This window comes from Sinohyriopsis cumingii, chromosome 11, assembly GCF_028554795.1.
Source record: "Sinohyriopsis cumingii isolate HCF-2022 chromosome 11, ASM2855479v2, whole genome shotgun sequence".
Taxonomy (NCBI): Eukaryota; Metazoa; Mollusca; class Bivalvia; order Unionida; family Unionidae; genus Sinohyriopsis; species Sinohyriopsis cumingii.
Window position 1 is genome coordinate 46,583,866 of NC_142971.1, and position 19,813 is coordinate 46,603,678.

Consider the following 19,813-nt stretch of genomic DNA (forward strand, 5'->3'; position numbering starts at 1 on the left):
ATGGACTATTTGTGATTTCATTTATAATGCTGAAAAGTATTTAAATTTTCACTTTGTATTCTTTATAAAAATAAATTAAGTCGGTTGGTTTAGATTGGCTAAGATAGCATTAAGGTGTTTTTGTTTATATGAGCCAATATCACATTATTCTTTTCTTGGTTTAGATGGGCTAAGTTCACATTATGGTACATTGGTTTAGATGGGCTAAGTTCACATTAAGGTGTTTGGCTAAGTTTCCATTAAGATATTTGGTTTAGATTGGCTAAGTTTGCATTAAAGTGTATTGGCTTATATTGGCAAATTTCACATAGGAATTTGATTTAGATGGCCTAAGTTCACATTATGGTGTTCTGGCAAAAGACTGCTTGGTTTTGTTAGGCAATGAGGGTAGTCTTGCTCAAGGGTACAATAGGGCAACCAGCTTGATAGAAATCTATCATGTTAACCATTGGACTGATGTACATTTTATCAGTGTAATTTAGAGTCTGTTTAAACCATTCCGAATCCCCCCATCTCTCTCTCTCTCTCTCTCACATATATATATATATATATATATATATATATATATATATATATATATATATATATATATATATATATATATATATATATATATATATGAAAGAAATAATATTTTCAATCTTTCTGCACTGTACTGATTTTCTGGTTGAATACTAAAAGTAAGTTTAAATATATATAAGGAGTTTGCAAATTTTATAAAAGTCAGCTTGCCTAGCAAGTAGTAGGTCAATATGATACAATGTAGAATTTAAGAAAATGTCATTATATGTATTGAAACGTTTGTTTCCTTTGTATCTGTTGATATCTAAAATCCATATCCCAATAATTAAAATTATCCAAGACTATATGTAAATAATACACGTATGTATGTATGTATGTACACACACAAACGTATATATATATATATATATATATATATATATATATATATATATATATCACAAAAGACACACACATATCTTAAAACACCCTCAGCCACCCAGGATATATATATGATCCGTTTTTACGAGATAAACTTATTAATTCAGTATGGTATAATTATCGAGTAAGATCAGTAGAGTTTTTGCCCTTGTTTGCAATCGTTATAGGATAACGCGTTAAAAATAAAATTACACAGAAGTACAATTAATGTTAATAGCTGATAAAGTTATGCGAACTTTGTTGCATACTCTCTCTCTCTCTCTCTCTCTCTCGTGTGTCAGTATGATAAAGCAAGAAGAAAAAGGAAGAACAGTAAAGAACATATATAAAAAGGTTTATTGAAACAGCGTCTCATCATGGTGTGGGCACCACGATGCATAGGGATAAATAAAAAAGCGAGTATTCCATTACTTTTCACTTCATTTGATATGCATCCATATGACACAGAATGCTCTCGGTGAGTACAGGGAATCAGATAAACGTCACTGTGCGGGACTAGGTATAAAACATTTATTGTAGTTTTAATTGTAAATTTTTCGGGCATTTAAGTAGAAATTAAATGATTTCAGTTCTAGTGAGAACAACATTTCGACTGTAAAACATAATTTGTTGTCTTGATGCGTTTTCAAGACTCTTGGGCTGATTAGTCACACATCTCTTCAACGTTTCCGATGTACAAATGTTTGTGTGCAGTATAATATTAGTAACTAAAGTGTATACTGATTCAAAGTTCTAATCCAAAAGAAGCAAAACTGGCCTCAGATACTCATATTTGTCACTCATCCATTTTCTGACCCAGATAAGGGGAGAATTCCATGTTGAAATTGACTTAAAATGCAGATTCAGGACATTATTGTTGTTGTTATTATTATTATTATTATTATTCCTCTTTCTGTCCTATCATTTGGTTAAAATAAGCGACACCGGCCTATAAGCTAACTTTAAAAATAGGGTCTTATGAGATTTGCAAAGGATCTCTTCTTGCAACTTGTAGAAGTTAACGTTGTGGAAATACAGAAAGTGGAAGCATGGAATATCTATCTAAACTTACTGTAATCAAAACAGAATTTTATAACCCAATTTATTTAGCCAATGGCCCATATTTACAGTATTCGCTACAGGATGCCAATTTTCCCACTGGCAGACTGAGGCCCTGCTGTAAAAGAAATCAATCAATCAATAAATTAATATAAAAAATTCTCACAATTCATACATTCCATATTTATCAATCAATTAGTGAATAAGAAATACCACAAATAAGTACCCAAAATGAAAGACATTGATCGCATATTTTGCAACTCTGCGCTAGAGACTACACCAGGAATATATGAGAAGAAACTTGAAGGAAGTATTTCGACGTGAAAGGAGGCAGCTTGTTGTGGTAGTAAAAGTAGAGGAAACTGGATAAATTGAACCGAATTTGTTAATAAGAAATACTGGTCATCTATGATCGCATATTCCAGTAGTAAGGATCGAAACCAAGAGCAGAGAAGTGCAAAGCAACATTTGCTATATTCAGGTCCTATACTTGATTTTTTTAGGATCCGAATTATTGAAGAAAGTTAAGGAAAAAGAGAAAATGAAAGTCGAGAAATTGCTCTATTTATTATTTATATTGAATAAAGTAAATTTAGTTACAATAAAAGAAAGAAAGAAAAACTTCAACTGTTTTTAGTTATAAAAGAAAAAAAAAAAATTAGAGTCTACAGCACCCGGTATTCCCAGGCGGTCACCCATCCAAGTACTAACCGGGCCCGACGTTGCTTAACTTCGGTGATCGGACGAGAACCGGTGCTTTCAACGTGGTATGGCCGTAGACACAAGTGTGTGTAAATTTAAGACTTATATTCGCTTCTCTCTTCACCGTTTCCGATGTACAGACGTTTACGTTTATGTGCCGTGTAAAATTAGTAATTAAAGTGTACTTATTAAAACTTATATAGATAAACTGCCTTCATACATTATTCAAATTTGTAATTCAGGCATTTTCGGACTCGGACATTAGTTGCTTAACCGGAGGTTTACACCTTCAAATGGACTTAAATAACAATGCATTTAAACGAAGATTCAGTTCATTTTTGTTGTTTTTGGGCATTATTATTATTATTATTATTATTATTTATCTTATATCAACTGACTAATTCAATAGGTAAATAATCGACATCAGCCTATGAGCTACCTTTAAAGACGGACTCGAATCTGATTTGAAACGGATATCGTCTTGCAGCTCGGAAACGTTAAAGTTGTGGAAACACAGAAAGTGCAAGGAAGTGGAAGCAGGGAACATCCATCCAAACTTACTGTAATCAAAACAGAGATTTATACACCAATTTATTTTGTCAATGGCCCATATTCGAAGTATTCGCTAAGGGATGCCAAGTTTCACACTGATAGACTGGTGCCCTGCTAAAAACAGGTAAATAAATTAAAATAATTAAAAATAATACATTCCAAATATATCTATCAATTATTGAATAAGAAATACCACAGACAAGTATCCAAAATGAAAGACATCGATTGCATACGTTGCAATTATTCGCTATAGGCTGAATCCGGAATATCAGAAGAAATTTGGAGGATCTGGACGGCATACGAGGCGGCCCATTTCGATCCTGGAGGTAGAGGAAACTGAAAAATTTGCACCAGATTTGTGAACAAGAAATATTGGCCATATATGATCGCATATCCTCACAGTGAGGATGGAACCAAAAAAAAATTTAAAAAATGCCTACAGCACCCGATATTCCCAGGCGGTCACCCATCCAAGTACTAACCGGGCCCGACGTTGCTTAACTTCGGTGATCGGACGAGAACCGGTGTTTTCAACGTGGTATGGCCGTAGACATTTGTATGTACAAATTTAAGACTAATATAGGTTGTCTCTTCGTCGTTACAAAGATATATTACACACACACACACACACACACACACACATATATATATATATATATATATATATATATATATATATATATATATATATATATATATATATATATATATATATATATATATATATATATATATATATATATATATATATATATTAGAGACAGGGGAGAGCTCTGCTTACGACAATACATCCCTTCAGTTTCAATCTGTAAAGAAGCAAGAGCTTATTTGATCGCCGATGTCACTGACATGTAGGTTGCCATATTTGTGCAGTCATTTGAATAGTAATACAATGGCGAGTTCCGTGTCAAATTTCATCAAGGTTGTCGTTTTCTTTCGTCAGTCAGCTTCATTAACGACAAATGATGTTATACTCGGAATTATTTCTGAGAAAATAAATCGTATTTCTCTCGATTTCATGCAGGTATATCTCGATGAAAGGTCGGTCAAGTTTGCATGGCAGGCTAGTAAGCACAGGGGCTCGCATCGTTGCTCACAATTGAACTGACAGTCATACATTTTATACTATATGTACGACTGATAGTTTCATTGTAAGCAATGATACGAGCCCCCTGTGGCTAGTAAGCAGCCTATGCCGATACCGCATGGTGTCGGCGATTTCCAACGTTTTGATAAGCAAAACAAATGTCCATACACCCCAATACTAATGTCCAAATATAAAAAATCGCTATTTTGGGACTATTATGAATTCATTCAAGGACATTCTAAATTACATCATCGCCACACGTCAAGATTGTTATTACATCAGCACATTCAAAATTGGACTTCATTCAGAAAACCACTGGCATTCATTTGGAACACTACCCTTTTGGACTTGTCATATAACTTTTCATGGACTATTTGTGATTTCATTTATAATGCTGAAAAGTATTTAAATTTTCACTTTGTATTCTTTATAAAAATAAATTAAGTCGGTTGGTTTAGATTGGCTAAGATAGCATTAAGGTGTTTTTGTTTATATGAGCCAATATCACATTATTCTTTTCTTGGTTTAGATGGGCTAAGTTCACATTATGGTACATTGGTTTAGATGGGCTAAGTTCACATTAAGGTGTTTGGCTAAGTTTCCATTAAGATATTTGGTTTAGATTGGCTAAGTTTGCATTAAAGTGTATTGGCTTATATTGGCAAATTTCACATAGGAATTTGATTTAGATGGCCTAAGTTCACATTATGGTGTTCTGGCAAAAGACTGCTTGGTTTTGTTAGGCAATGAGGGTAGTCTTGCTCAAGGGTACAATAGGGCAACCAGCTTGATAGAAATCTATCATGTTAACCATTGGACTGATGTACATTTTATCAGTGTAATTTAGAGTCTGTTTAAACCATTCCGAATCCCCCCATCTCTCTCTCTCTCTCTCTCACATATATATATATATATATATATATATATATATATATATATATATATATATATATATATATATATATATATATATATATATATATGAAAGAAATAATATTTTCAATCTTTCTGCACTGTACTGATTTTCTGGTTGAATACTAAAAGTAAGTTTAAATATATATAAGGAGTTTGCAAATTTTATAAAAGTCAGCTTGCCTAGCAAGTAGTAGGTCAATATGATACAATGTAGAATTTAAGAAAATGTCATTATATGTATTGAAACGTTTGTTTCCTTTGTATCTGTTGATATCTAAAATCCATATCCCAATAATTAAAATTATCCAAGACTATATGTAAATAATACACGTATGTATGTATGTACACACACAAACGTATATATATATATATATATATATATATATATATATATATATATATATATATATATATATATATATATATATATATATATATATATATATATCACAAAAGACACACACATATCTTAAAACACCCTCAGCCACCCAGGATATATATATGATCCGTTTTTACGAGATAAACTTATTAATTCAGTATGGTATAATTATCGAGTAAGATCAGTAGAGTTTTTGCCCTTGTTTGCAATCGTTATAGGATAACGCGTTAAAAATAAAATTACACAGAAGTACAATTAATGTTAATAGCTGATAAAGTTATGCGAACTTTGTTGCATACTCTCTCTCTCTCTCTCTCTCTCTCTCTCTCTCGTGTGTCAGTATGATAAAGCAAGAAGAAAAAGGAAGAACAGTAAAGAACATATATAAAAAGGTTTATTGAAACAGCGTCTCATCATGGTGTGGGCACCACGATGCATAGGGATAAATAAAAAAGCGAGTATTCCATTACTTTTCACTTCATTTGATATGCATCCATATGACACAGAATGCTCTCGGTGAGTACAGGGAATCAGATAAACGTCACTGTGCGGGACTAGGTATAAAACATTTATTGTAGTTTTAATTGTAAATTTTTCGGGCATTTAAGTAGAAATTAAATGATTTCAGTTCTAGTGAGAACAACATTTCGACTGTAAAACATAATTTGTTGTCTTGATGCGTTTTCAAGACTCTTGGGCTGATTAGTCACACATCTCTTCAACGTTTCCGATGTACAAATGTTTGTGTGCAGTATAATATTAGTAACTAAAGTGTATACTGATTCAAAGTTCTAATCCAAAAGAAGCAAAACTGGCCTCAGATACTCATATTTGTCACTCATCCATTTTCTGACCCAGATAAGGGGAGAATTCCATGTTGAAATTGACTTAAAATGCAGATTCAGGACATTATTGTTGTTGTTATTATTATTATTATTATTCCTCTTTCTGTCCTATCATTTGGTTAAAATAAGCGACACCGGCCTATAAGCTAACTTTAAAAATAGGGTCTTATGAGATTTGCAAAGGATCTCTTCTTGCAACTTGTAGAAGTTAACGTTGTGGAAATACAGAAAGTGGAAGCATGGAATATCTATCTAAACTTACTGTAATCAAAACAGAATTTTATAACCCAATTTATTTAGCCAATGGCCCATATTTACAGTATTCGCTACAGGATGCCAATTTTCCCACTGGCAGACTGAGGCCCTGCTGTAAAAGAAATCAATCAATCAATAAATTAATATAAAAAATTCTCACAATTCATACATTCCATATTTATCAATCAATTAGTGAATAAGAAATACCACAAATAAGTACCCAAAATGAAAGACATTGATCGCATATTTTGCAACTCTGCGCTAGAGACTACACCAGGAATATATGAGAAGAAACTTGAAGGAAGTATTTCGACGTGAAAGGAGGCAGCTTGTTGTGGTAGTAAAAGTAGAGGAAACTGGATAAATTGAACCGAATTTGTTAATAAGAAATACTGGTCATCTATGATCGCATATTCCAGTAGTAAGGATCGAAACCAAGAGCAGAGAAGTGCAAAGCAACATTTGCTATATTCAGGTCCTATACTTGATTTTTTTAGGATCCGAATTATTGAAGAAAGTTAAGGAAAAAGAGAAAATGAAAGTCGAGAAATTGCTCTATTTATTATTTATATTGAATAAAGTAAATTTAGTTACAATAAAAGAAAGAAAGAAAAACTTCAACTGTTTTTAGTTATAAAAGAAAAAAAAAAAAATTAGAGTCTACAGCACCCGGTATTCCCAGGCGGTCACCCATCCAAGTACTAACCGGGCCCGACGTTGCTTAACTTCGGTGATCGGACGAGAACCGGTGCTTTCAACGTGGTATGGCCGTAGACACAAGTGTGTGTAAATTTAAGACTTATATTCGCTTCTCTCTTCACCGTTTCCGATGTACAGACGTTTACGTTTATGTGCCGTGTAAAATTAGTAATTAAAGTGTACTTATTAAAACTTATATAGATAAACTGCCTTCATACATTATTCAAATTTGTAATTCAGGCATTTTCGGACTCGGACATTAGTTGCTTAACCGGAGGTTTACACCTTCAAATGGACTTAAATAACAATGCATTTAAACGAAGATTCAGTTCATTTTTGTTGTTTTTGGGCATTATTATTATTATTATTATTATTATTTATCTTATATCAACTGACTAATTCAATAGGTAAATAATCGACATCAGCCTATGAGCTACCTTTAAAGACGGACTCGAATCTGATTTGAAACGGATATCGTCTTGCAGCTCGGAAACGTTAAAGTTGTGGAAACACAGAAAGTGCAAGGAAGTGGAAGCAGGGAACATCCATCCAAACTTACTGTAATCAAAACAGAGATTTATACACCAATTTATTTTGTCAATGGCCCATATTCGAAGTATTCGCTAAGGGATGCCAAGTTTCACACTGATAGACTGGTGCCCTGCTAAAAACAGGTAAATAAATTAAAATAATTAAAAATAATACATTCCAAATATATCTATCAATTATTGAATAAGAAATACCACAGACAAGTATCCAAAATGAAAGACATCGATTGCATACGTTGCAATTATTCGCTATAGGCTGAATCCGGAATATCAGAAGAAATTTGGAGGATCTGGACGGCATACGAGGCGGCCCATTTCGATCCTGGAGGTAGAGGAAACTGAAAAATTTGCACCAGATTTGTGAACAAGAAATATTGGCCATATATGATCGCATATCCTCACAGTGAGGATGGAACCAAAAAAAAATTTAAAAAATGCCTACAGCACCCGGTATTCCCAGGCGGTCACCCATCCAAGTACTAACCGGGCCCGACGTTGCTTAACTTCGGTGATCGGACGAGAACCGGTGTTTTCAACGTGGTATGGCCGTAGACATTTGTATGTACAAATTTAAGACTAATATAGGTTGTCTCTTCGTCGTTACAAAGATATATTACACACACACACACACACACACACACACACACACACACATATATATATATATATATATATATATATATATATATATATATATATATATATATATATTAGAGACAGGGGAGAGCTCTGCTTACGACAATACATCCCTTCAGTTTCAATCTGTAAAGAAGCAAGAGCTTATTTGATCGCCGATGTCACTGACATGTAGGTTGCCATATTTGTGCAGTCATTTGAATAGTAATACAATGGCGAGTTCCGTGTCAAATTTCATCAAGGTTGTCGTTTTCTTTCGTCAGTCAGCTTCATTAACGACAAATGATGTTATACTCGGAATTATTTCTGAGAAAATAAATCGTATTTCTCTCGATTTCATGCAGGTATATCTCGATGAAAGGTCGGTCAAGTTTGCATGGCAGGCTAGTAAGCACAGGGGCTCGCATCGTTGCTCACAATTGAACTGACAGTCATACATTTTATACTATATGTACGACTGATAGTTTCATTGTAAGCAATGATACGAGCCCCCTGTGGCTAGTAAGCAGCCTATGCCGATACCGCATGGTGTCGGCGATTTCCAACGTTTTGATAAGCAAAACAAATGTCCATACACCCCAATACTAATGTCCAAATATCAAAAATCGCTATTTTGGGACTATTATGAATTCATTCAAGGACATTCTAAATTACATCATCGCCACACGTCAAGATTGTTATTACATCAGCACATTCAAAATTGGACTTCATTCAGAAAACCACTGGCATTCATTTGGAACACTACCCTTTTGGACTTGTCATATAACTTTTCATGGACTATTTGTGATTTCATTTATAATGCTGAAAAGTATTTAAATTTTCACTTTGTATTCTTTATAAAAATAAATTAAGTCGGTTGGTTTAGATTGGCTAAGATAGCATTAAGGTGTTTTTGTTTATATGAGCCAATATCACATTATTCTTTTCTTGGTTTAGATGGGCTAAGTTCACATTATGGTACATTGGTTTAGATGGGCTAAGTTCACATTAAGGTGTTTGGCTAAGTTTCCATTAAGATATTTGGTTTAGATTGGCTAAGTTTGCATTAAAGTGTATTGGCTTATATTGGCAAATTTCACATAGGAATTTGATTTAGATGGCCTAAGTTCACATTATGGTGTTCTGGCAAAAGACTGCTTGGTTTTGTTAGGCAATGAGGGTAGTCTTGCTCAAGGGTACAATAGGGCAACCAGCTTGATAGAAATCTATCATGTTAACCATTGGACTGATGTACATTTTATCAGTGTAATTTAGAGTCTGTTTAAACCATTCCGAATCCCCCCATCTCTCTCTCTCTCTCTCTCACATATATATATATATATATATATATATATATATATATATATATATATATATATATATATATATATATATATATGAAAGAAATAATATTTTCAATCTTTCTGCACTGTACTGATTTTCTGGTTGAATACTAAAAGTAAGTTTAAATATATATAAGGAGTTTGCAAATTTTATAAAAGTCAGCTTGCCTAGCAAGTAGTAGGTCAATATGATACAATGTAGAATTTAAGAAAATGTCATTATATGTATTGAAACGTTTGTTTCCTTTGTATCTGTTGATATCTAAAATCCATATCCCAATAATTAAAATTATCCAAGACTATATGTAAATAATACACGTATGTATGTATGTACACACACAAACGTATATATATATATATATATATATATATATATATATATATATATATATATATATATATATATATATATATATATCACAAAAGACACACACATATCTTAAAACACCCTCAGCCACCCAGGATATATATATGATCCGTTTTTACGAGATAAACTTATTAATTCAGTATGGTATAATTATCGAGTAAGATCAGTAGAGTTTTTGCCCTTGTTTGCAATCGTTATAGGATAACGCGTTAAAAATAAAATTACACAGAAGTACAATTAATGTTAATAGCTGATAAAGTTATGCGAACTTTGTTGCATACTCTCTCTCTCTCTCTCTCTCTCTCGTGTGTCAGTATGATAAAGCAAGAAGAAAAAGGAAGAACAGTAAAGAACATATATAAAAAGGTTTATTGAAACAGCGTCTCATCATGGTGTGGGCACCACGATGCATAGGGATAAATAAAAAAGCGAGTATTCCATTACTTTTCACTTCATTTGATATGCATCCATATGACACAGAATGCTCTCGGTGAGTACAGGGAATCAGATAAACGTCACTGTGCGGGACTAGGTATAAAACATTTATTGTAGTTTTAATTGTAAATTTTTCGGGCATTTAAGTAGAAATTAAATGATTTCAGTTCTAGTGAGAACAACATTTCGACTGTAAAACATAATTTGTTGTCTTGATGCGTTTTCAAGACTCTTGGGCTGATTAGTCACACATCTCTTCAACGTTTCCGATGTACAAATGTTTGTGTGCAGTATAATATTAGTAACTAAAGTGTATACTGATTCAAAGTTCTAATCCAAAAGAAGCAAAACTGGCCTCAGATACTCATATTTGTCACTCATCCATTTTCTGACCCAGATAAGGGGAGAATTCCATGTTGAAATTGACTTAAAATGCAGATTCAGGACATTATTGTTGTTGTTATTATTATTATTATTATTATTATTATTATTATTCCTCTTTCTGTCCTATCATTTGGTTAAAATAAGCGACACCGGCCTATAAGCTAACTTTAAAAATAGGGTCTTATGAGATTTGCAAAGGATCTCTTCTTGCAACTTGTAGAAGTTAACGTTGTGGAAATACAGAAAGTGGAAGCATGGAATATCTATCTAAACTTACTGTAATCAAAACAGAATTTTATAACCCAATTTATTTAGCCAATGGCCCATATTTACAGTATTCGCTACAGGATGCCAATTTTCCCACTGGCAGACTGAGGCCCTGCTGTAAAAGAAATCAATCAATCAATAAATTAATATAAAAAATTCTCACAATTCATACATTCCATATTTATCAATCAATTAGTGAATAAGAAATACCACAAATAAGTACCCAAAATGAAAGACATTGATCGCATATTTTGCAACTCTGCGCTAGAGACTACACCAGGAATATATGAGAAGAAACTTGAAGGAAGTATTTCGACGTGAAAGGAGGCAGCTTGTTGTGGTAGTAAAAGTAGAGGAAACTGGATAAATTGAACCGAATTTGTTAATAAGAAATACTGGTCATCTATGATCGCATATTCCAGTAGTAAGGATCGAAACCAAGAGCAGAGAAGTGCAAAGCAACATTTGCTATATTCAGGTCCTATACTTGATTTTTTTAGGATCCGAATTATTGAAGAAAGTTAAGGAAAAAGAGAAAATGAAAGTCGAGAAATTGCTCTATTTATTATTTATATTGAATAAAGTAAATTTAGTTACAATAAAAGAAAGAAAGAAAAACTTCAACTGTTTTTAGTTATAAAAGAAAAAAAAAAAATTAGAGTCTACAGCACCCGGTATTCCCAGGCGGTCACCCATCCAAGTACTAACCGGGCCCGACGTTGCTTAACTTCGGTGATCGGACGAGAACCGGTGCTTTCAACGTGGTATGGCCGTAGACACAAGTGTGTGTAAATTTAAGACTTATATTCGCTTCTCTCTTCACCGTTTCCGATGTACAGACGTTTACGTTTATGTGCCGTGTAAAATTAGTAATTAAAGTGTACTTATTAAAACTTATATAGATAAACTGCCTTCATACATTATTCAAATTTGTAATTCAGGCATTTTCGGACTCGGACATTAGTTGCTTAACCGGAGGTTTACACCTTCAAATGGACTTAAATAACAATGCATTTAAACGAAGATTCAGTTCATTTTTGTTGTTTTTGGGCATTATTATTATTATTATTATTTATCTTGTATCAACTGACTAATTCAATAGGTAAATAATCGACATCAGCCTATGAGCTACCTTTAAAGACGGACTCGAATCTGATTTGAAACGGATATCGTCTTGCAGCTCGGAAACGTTAAAGTTGTGGAAACACAGAAAGTGCAAGGAAGTGGAAGCAGGGAACATCCATCCAAACTTACTGTAATCAAAACAGAGATTTATACACCAATTTATTTTGTCAATGGCCCATATTCGAAGTATTCGCTAAGGGATGCCAAGTTTCACACTGATAGACTGGTGCCCTGCTAAAAACAGGTAAATAAATTAAAATAATTAAAAATAATACATTCCAAATATATCTATCAATTATTGAATAAGAAATACCACAGACAAGTATCCAAAATGAAAGACATCGATTGCATACGTTGCAATTATTCGCTATAGGCTGAATCCGGAATATCAGAAGAAATTTGGAGGATCTGGACGGCATACGAGGCGGCCCATTTCGATCCTGGAGGTAGAGGAAACTGAAAAATTTGCACCAGATTTGTGAACAAGAAATATTGGCCATATATGATCGCATATCCTCACAGTGAGGATGGAACCAAAAAAAAATTTAAAAAATGCCTACAGCACCCGGTATTCCCAGGCGGTCACCCATCCAAGTACTAACCGGGCCCGACGTTGCTTAACTTCGGTGATCGGACGAGGACCGGTTTTTTTTTTTTTTTTTTTTTTTTTTTTTTTTTTTTTCTTTCTTTATTTAAAAAACGCTTTGTACAGTATATAAGTTAAAAATATACAGTCAGTATGTACATAGTAGTTTGTAATGCTATATTACAAAATAATGGTTCTACAATAGTATTTTGTAATGCTATATTACAAAACAATGATTCTACAACAGTATTTTGTTAAGCTATATTACAGAACAATGATTCTAAAATTTTATTTTGTAATCCTATAGTACAAAACAATGATTCTACAATGTAATAAACACTTTATCCTCTTCTATTCTCATTAAAGGATTATCTTTTACAAAATACTTCGTAATCAAAGTCTGATTTTTGTCTTTGTAATGTTGATACGCATATAATATATATTTTCTAGTCAAATATTGGAACAATCTTTCGATGTCTATTTGTTTCCCTAATAAAGACATAATGTTTCTTCTTTTGTAAATGCACAATCGAGCAATGCTCAGAATGTAGTTCAAAAAATAACTATTTACTGATTTTGTTTCTTTGTTATATCCTATCATGAGCATTTGTTCAAAAGAAGTGCTATTGAGAACACCAACTCTACAATTTTTAAAAAGAATCTCAACTATATATACAATATAATTCTTAAAAGAGCTTAATTCAGGACATTTCAAAAACATGTGAAATAAATCCTCTGTTTCCAACTGGCACACTGGACATAAGTCATTATCAATTTTGCCATAGTATTTTAGTCTCTCTTTTGTAAATATTCGATTGTGCATTATTCTGTAATCCAAATCTATACAATCTGGGGTCTTGAAAGGTAGGTGTATCAATTTCCAGTATTTATGCTTTTCCAAACTAAATATCTTACTCCAAAAGGAAACAGAAGCTGGTTCTTGAAAAATCAACGTACATAAAAGCTTGTAAAATAGTTGTGTTGTACATAAACAGAGGTCATATAATTTTGTATCAACTCTGAGAAACATATTATTTCTCCCATTGGTTACAGTGGGTTTTGGCTCTGTTGCAACAATATTTCTCCAGCCTAATGGTATACTTTCTATTATGCAATTATAGTCTTTTTTTATCTTATCTGTTTTGATCTCAGAATTTGATTTGTATATCATTTCTTGAATAGCTCTATAAGGTAGTATTCCAGGTACAAATTCATATGTAATATCCTGAACACGAACAATTCCTGCTTCTATAAATTCTGCGAAAAACAACGTTTTACCAGCACATGTAATATTAGGATTTAAAAAGAGAGGTTGTTCAAAAACATTCCTCACATCAATATTTGTATCGATATTATTTCTAAGTTTTTCCCATGCATGAAACATTTCTCTGTAAAATATAGGTAGGGTATTCAATTGTTGCTTATTTAAAGACATGAGAAACAACTCTTTGGTCAACCTCATGTTCAGGACAGTAGATAAAAAGTGATCAAAGGTATTTTTCCACATAGCATGGCAATTCACATCAAAGTATCTTTTTAAAAATTTTAGTCTGAATGCATACATTTTCATCTTTATATCAGTTAACTGTAGTCCGCCATTTCGCTTATCACCAATTATTGTATAATAGTGAACCAAATGGGACTTTCCTGACCAGATAAATCTGAGAAATAATTGCTTCAATTCATCAGCAATCATATCAGGAAGAGGCTGAACTGACACTATGTACAATACTCTAGAAACTAATAAGTTATTAACAACTGTTACTTTTCCTTGTATTGTCAAATATCTCTGTGACCACAGTTGTAATAAGTTTTTAATTTTAGACAATCTATCATTCCAGTTCAGTTGCTCACATAACTTTGCACATTTTCCAACATAAGCTCCCAAAATTAAGATGACGTGATCACACATTTGAATTTGTAATTGTTTGCAATAATCATCAGTAAGTTTACCAGATCCAATACACAGAAGTTCTGTCTTTTCCTTGTTCACCTTTGCACCAGATCCTTTACAATACAAGTCAAGTACATTAAAAGATTGATTAATGGATTGTGTGTCCGCTAATGTCAAGGTTGTATCATCTGCATGTTGAAAAACTTTACTTGTATTACTAGACAGTGGGAGTGGAATACCTTTGATAGTGGGATTTGCTTTGATAGCGAGTCCTAAGGGTTCTGCTGCTAATACATATAACATTGCTGATATAGGACAACCTTGTCTGACTGAATTTTTAATTAAAAAGGGTTTCGTTAGATGACCATTGCATTTAACACTACTTTTAATTTCATTATAAAATATCTTTATCCACTGAATAAAATTGTCACCAAAACCGAACTTTCGTAAAACAGAAATCAAATATGAGTGGCAAACTCTGTCAAACGCTTTTTCTTGATCAATTTTTAAGATATATCCCTCAAGATTGTCTCTCTCAACCATATCTATAATATCTCTTACAGTGACTATAGTATCAGCAATATCTCTCCCAACTATACAACATGTCTGAGTTTGAGAAATAATTTTGGGTAATACCATTTTTAAACGTGTAGACAAAATCCTTGCCAAAATTTTATAATCTACATTAAGTAAACTGATAGGACGCCAATTTTGCAATCTTCTATTATCCCCCTTATTTTTATAAATAAGTGATATAACCCCAAATCTCATTGATCTCGACATAATATTGTCATTCTTAACACTCTGAAAGATGTGCAACAGAATATCATATATACAATCATAAAATTTACAATACCACTCTACTGTCAATCCGTCCGGGCCGGGGCTTTTATTTTTAGCCATCCCTTTTATAGCTGTATGTATTTCATCAACTGTTATTATGGCATCACACATATCTTTATCCTCATCAGATACAGAACAGTTTACAAAATTTAAAAGTGAATCAGTACAATTATCATCAACAGTTACCGAAGAATATAAATGACTATAAAACTGATGTATTTCATCTAAGATTCCGCTTGTATTTGAAATAATTACACCATCATCATCAATCAATTCATTGATTACATTTTTGTTGTGTCGATATTTCTCAAGATTTAGAAAATATTTAGTATTTCTATCGCTTTCAATTGCCCATTTGGCCTTAGATCTCAATATAGCACCCCGACAAAAATCAGTTTCATAGTCACTTAGCTGATGTTTTAGTTCTTCATATTTGTTAATGTCATATGGTTCTTTATTTGCGACTTTTTCTGAAAATGATTTTAATTTATTTTGCAATGTAAAGTATTCTTTTAATCTTTCCTTATTTCTTCTTGTACAGTATACTTGGGAAAATTTTTTAATTTTGTATTTTACATTATCCCACCAAATGAGTGGTTCACTGAAATACATTTCGTCAGTTTTTCCCTCGGTAAGAATTGATTTCACTCTTTGTACATATTTTTCCTCAAAAAGAACATTGTTATTTAATATCCATAATCCGGGCCCTGTTTCCACTTTGCAGGTATTTAGTTTAAGGTATACAAAAGAATGATCACTAAAGGATGTATCTGCATAATAAATATTTTGCACATTGGAGTGCAATTTTGAGGAAATCAAAAAATAATCTATTCTACTCTGCTTCATTTCGCCTAGTACAACTTGTTTTCTGGAGAAACTACGAGTACTAGGATTTCGAGATCTCCATAAATCGGTAATATTCCTATCATGAATAATTTTATAAAGTTCACGCACTGCTACATCATCAATATGTAAGGCTTTGTTATATCGATCAATACCTGCTAAAGTTGTATTAAAATCACCAGCCAGGATAGTGCTATCACTAGTACTGTTATGTAAATATGTATTTAGCTTCATGAAAAAGTTAAACCTTTCCTTCACAACATTTGGAGCATAAATATTGATTAAATCAATCACTTTATCATCAATAGCTATTTTAAGATGTAAAATCCTACCCTTTTCAATCATTTCTTGTGTCACCTGATTTCTCAATTCTCTCACTACTAAAACAGCTACACCTGCCCTCCTATTGTCAGCATTACTATAAAATATGTCACCATTCCAAATCTCATTTTCTCTAATACTTTCAACAAACTCATCATCCCAAAAGGTTTCTTGCAATAATAAAATATGGCCTCTTTTCTCTTTAAATATTTCTAAAACAGACTTTAGTTTATTCAAATTACGCAAGCCATTTACATTTAGAGATACAATATTTAAAGCCATGGTTATGATGAGTGTATTGAAAGTATTAAAAAATGTTGAGTGTTTGATCATTTCTTCATAGGTGTTCGTCGCATGCTATTCATCTTCATATTAGGTACTGGATTAAACCTTCTCCTTCTCCTTTGTACTACTTTGAAATTTTCGATATTAGTACCGTTTTCTTGACATGTACGTGATTCGTTTGATCTTTCAACAACGTCTGCAGCCATCTTCCTGTCATCATCTGAATCTGTCCCCGATCCATCTCCAATTGTATGATTGTTGTTTACTTCCTCAGATTCTATTTCTACATTGGTCATATCAACTCCAATTCTTTCTTTTTCTTCCCCACTTTCTCCACTCTCATTATCTTTTTTTGCATTCTCAATTTCTTCTTTATCATCTTCGTCACTCTGTAACTCCAATATGTCTTCCCTCATATCATCATCAACTTGCGAATGAATGCCTTCAATGGCCTCTCTGTAACACATACATGTTTGCGCCTCTTTGTGGCATTTGTCGCATATCCTGCATGTACACATAAGAGGAAAACTTCCACAACTTTCACATCTTTGCCTTGTGCACTTTTTTGCTACGTGGCCTTGCTCCCCACACTTGTAGCATACAAAATCAGGGCAGTCTTTTATAACATGTCCCGGATCAAGACATCTAGAACATACCTTAACTTGATTATTGTGTAATACTCTAAAGTATTGTTGACCATTAACAGTCTGAAATTTCAGACTGTAAGGCAAGGATTTTACCTGCTGTGGAAATTTACATTTGACATAACGAGTCCCATCAGCCACACTAGTTCCAGGATAATATCTGCGTTGAATGGGAGAAAGAAGTTCTACTCCGTATTCACCGAGCTTCATACTTATATCATCATCTGTGATGTATGCTGGTAAATGAAGAATTGACACAATAATAGTGTCTGAATATAAAAGAGTACAATCAAAGTGTTCACTTCCAATATCAATTCCACACAAGGTATTATATGCTACTTCCTTACTCGGTAGTGTGACCTCATACAAATTTGCACCTTTGGGCACAACTGCATAGACCGACATATCTCCGGTTAATTCTTCTACACTTCTAACAATATCACTTGCCTTTATTTTCTTCACATCCTTTACATCAATCACCACGGTACATTCTTTCCCAAAACGACGAGAAGCTCCTGTCTGTCTATCGATGTTACTCGACATGCCATTCTTATTGTTAGCTATTCCACTGGTGTCATTAGAGTGTGAGTCAGCTCCTTGTGCTGCACGTGCAGCACGACCAGGCTTTGTATTCATTGTCACAGAAAATAATATTTTGTGTGGTGGATAAAGTTATCCACACACTCAAAATATATCTCACTTATATATGAATGCGATCAAACAAATCTTATCAACGTATCTGTAACAAATTAAAACAGCAAAAATGTCTATTAAAGGAAAAAAACTTGAAAATTCACGGAGCGATCATCAAACGTGTTTTCCTTCTGATGTCATAACCGGAAGCTGAGGACCGGTGTTTTCAACGTGGTATGGCCGTAGACATTATTTGTACAAATTTAAGACTAATATAGGTTATCTCTTCGTCGTTACAAAGATATATTACACACGCACACACACACACACACACACACACACACACACACACACACACACACATATATATATATATATATATATATATATATATATATATATATATATATATATATATATATATATATATATATATATATATATATATATATATATATATATATATATATATATATATTAGAGACAGGGGAGAGCTCTGCTTACGACAATACATCCCTTCAGTTTCAATCTGTAAAGAAGCAAGAGCTTATTTGATCGCCGATGTCACTGACATGTAGGTTGCCATATTTGTGCAGTCATTTGAATAGTAATACAATGGCGAGTTCCGTGTCAAATTTCATCAAGGTTGTCGTTTTCTTTCGTCAGTCAGCTTCATTAACAACAAATGATGTTATACTCGGAATTATTTCTGAGAAAATAAATCGTATTTCTCTCGATTTCATGCAGGTATATCTCGATGAAAGGTCGGTCAAGTTTGCATGGCAGGCTAGTAAGCACAGGGGCTCGCATCGTTGCTCACAATTGAACTGACAGTCATACATTTTATACTATATGTACGACTGATAGTTTCATTGTAAGCAATGATACGAGCCCCCTGTGGCTAGTAAGCAGCCTATGCCGATACCGCATGGTGTCGGCGATTTCCAACGTTTTGATAAGCAAAACAAATATGTCCATACACCCCAATACTAATGTCCAAATATCAAAAATCGCTATTTTGGGACTATTATGAATTCATTCAAGGACATTCTAAATTACATCATCGCCACACGTCAAGATTGTTATTACATCAGCACATTCAAAATTGGACTTCATTCAGAAAACCACTGGCATTCATTTGGAACACTACCCTTTTGGACTTGTCATATAACTTTTCATGGACTATTTGTGATTTCATTTATAATGCTGAAAAGTATTTAAATTTTCACTTTGTATTCTTTATAAAAATAAATTAAGTCGGTTGGT

General features: G+C 33.0%; 5 non-coding genes across 5 annotated transcripts; all 5 read right to left on the reverse strand.

Annotated features, from left to right (window-relative positions):
• Positions 1 to 2,642: 2,642 nt before the first annotated feature.
• LOC149788103 (5S ribosomal RNA) lies at positions 2,643 to 2,761 on the reverse strand. The gene has a single exon (XR_016424688.1). It is a non-coding gene; the product is annotated as a 5S ribosomal RNA (ribosomal RNA).
• Positions 2,762 to 3,667: 906 nt separating this feature from the next.
• Positions 3,668 to 3,786, reverse strand: LOC149788104 (5S ribosomal RNA). Its single transcript, XR_016424721.1, has one exon. It is a non-coding gene; the product is annotated as a 5S ribosomal RNA (ribosomal RNA).
• A 3,586-nt stretch (positions 3,787 to 7,372) lies between these two features.
• Positions 7,373 to 7,491, reverse strand: LOC149788105 (5S ribosomal RNA). Its single transcript, XR_016424699.1, has one exon. It is a non-coding gene; the product is annotated as a 5S ribosomal RNA (ribosomal RNA).
• Positions 7,492 to 8,397: 906 nt separating this feature from the next.
• LOC149788106 (5S ribosomal RNA) lies at positions 8,398 to 8,516 on the reverse strand. Its single transcript, XR_016424626.1, has one exon. It is a non-coding gene; the product is annotated as a 5S ribosomal RNA (ribosomal RNA).
• Positions 8,517 to 12,032: 3,516 nt separating this feature from the next.
• Positions 12,033 to 12,151, reverse strand: LOC149788107 (5S ribosomal RNA). The gene has a single exon (XR_016424711.1). It is a non-coding gene; the product is annotated as a 5S ribosomal RNA (ribosomal RNA).
• Between the last annotated feature and the right edge of the window lie 7,662 nt (positions 12,152 to 19,813).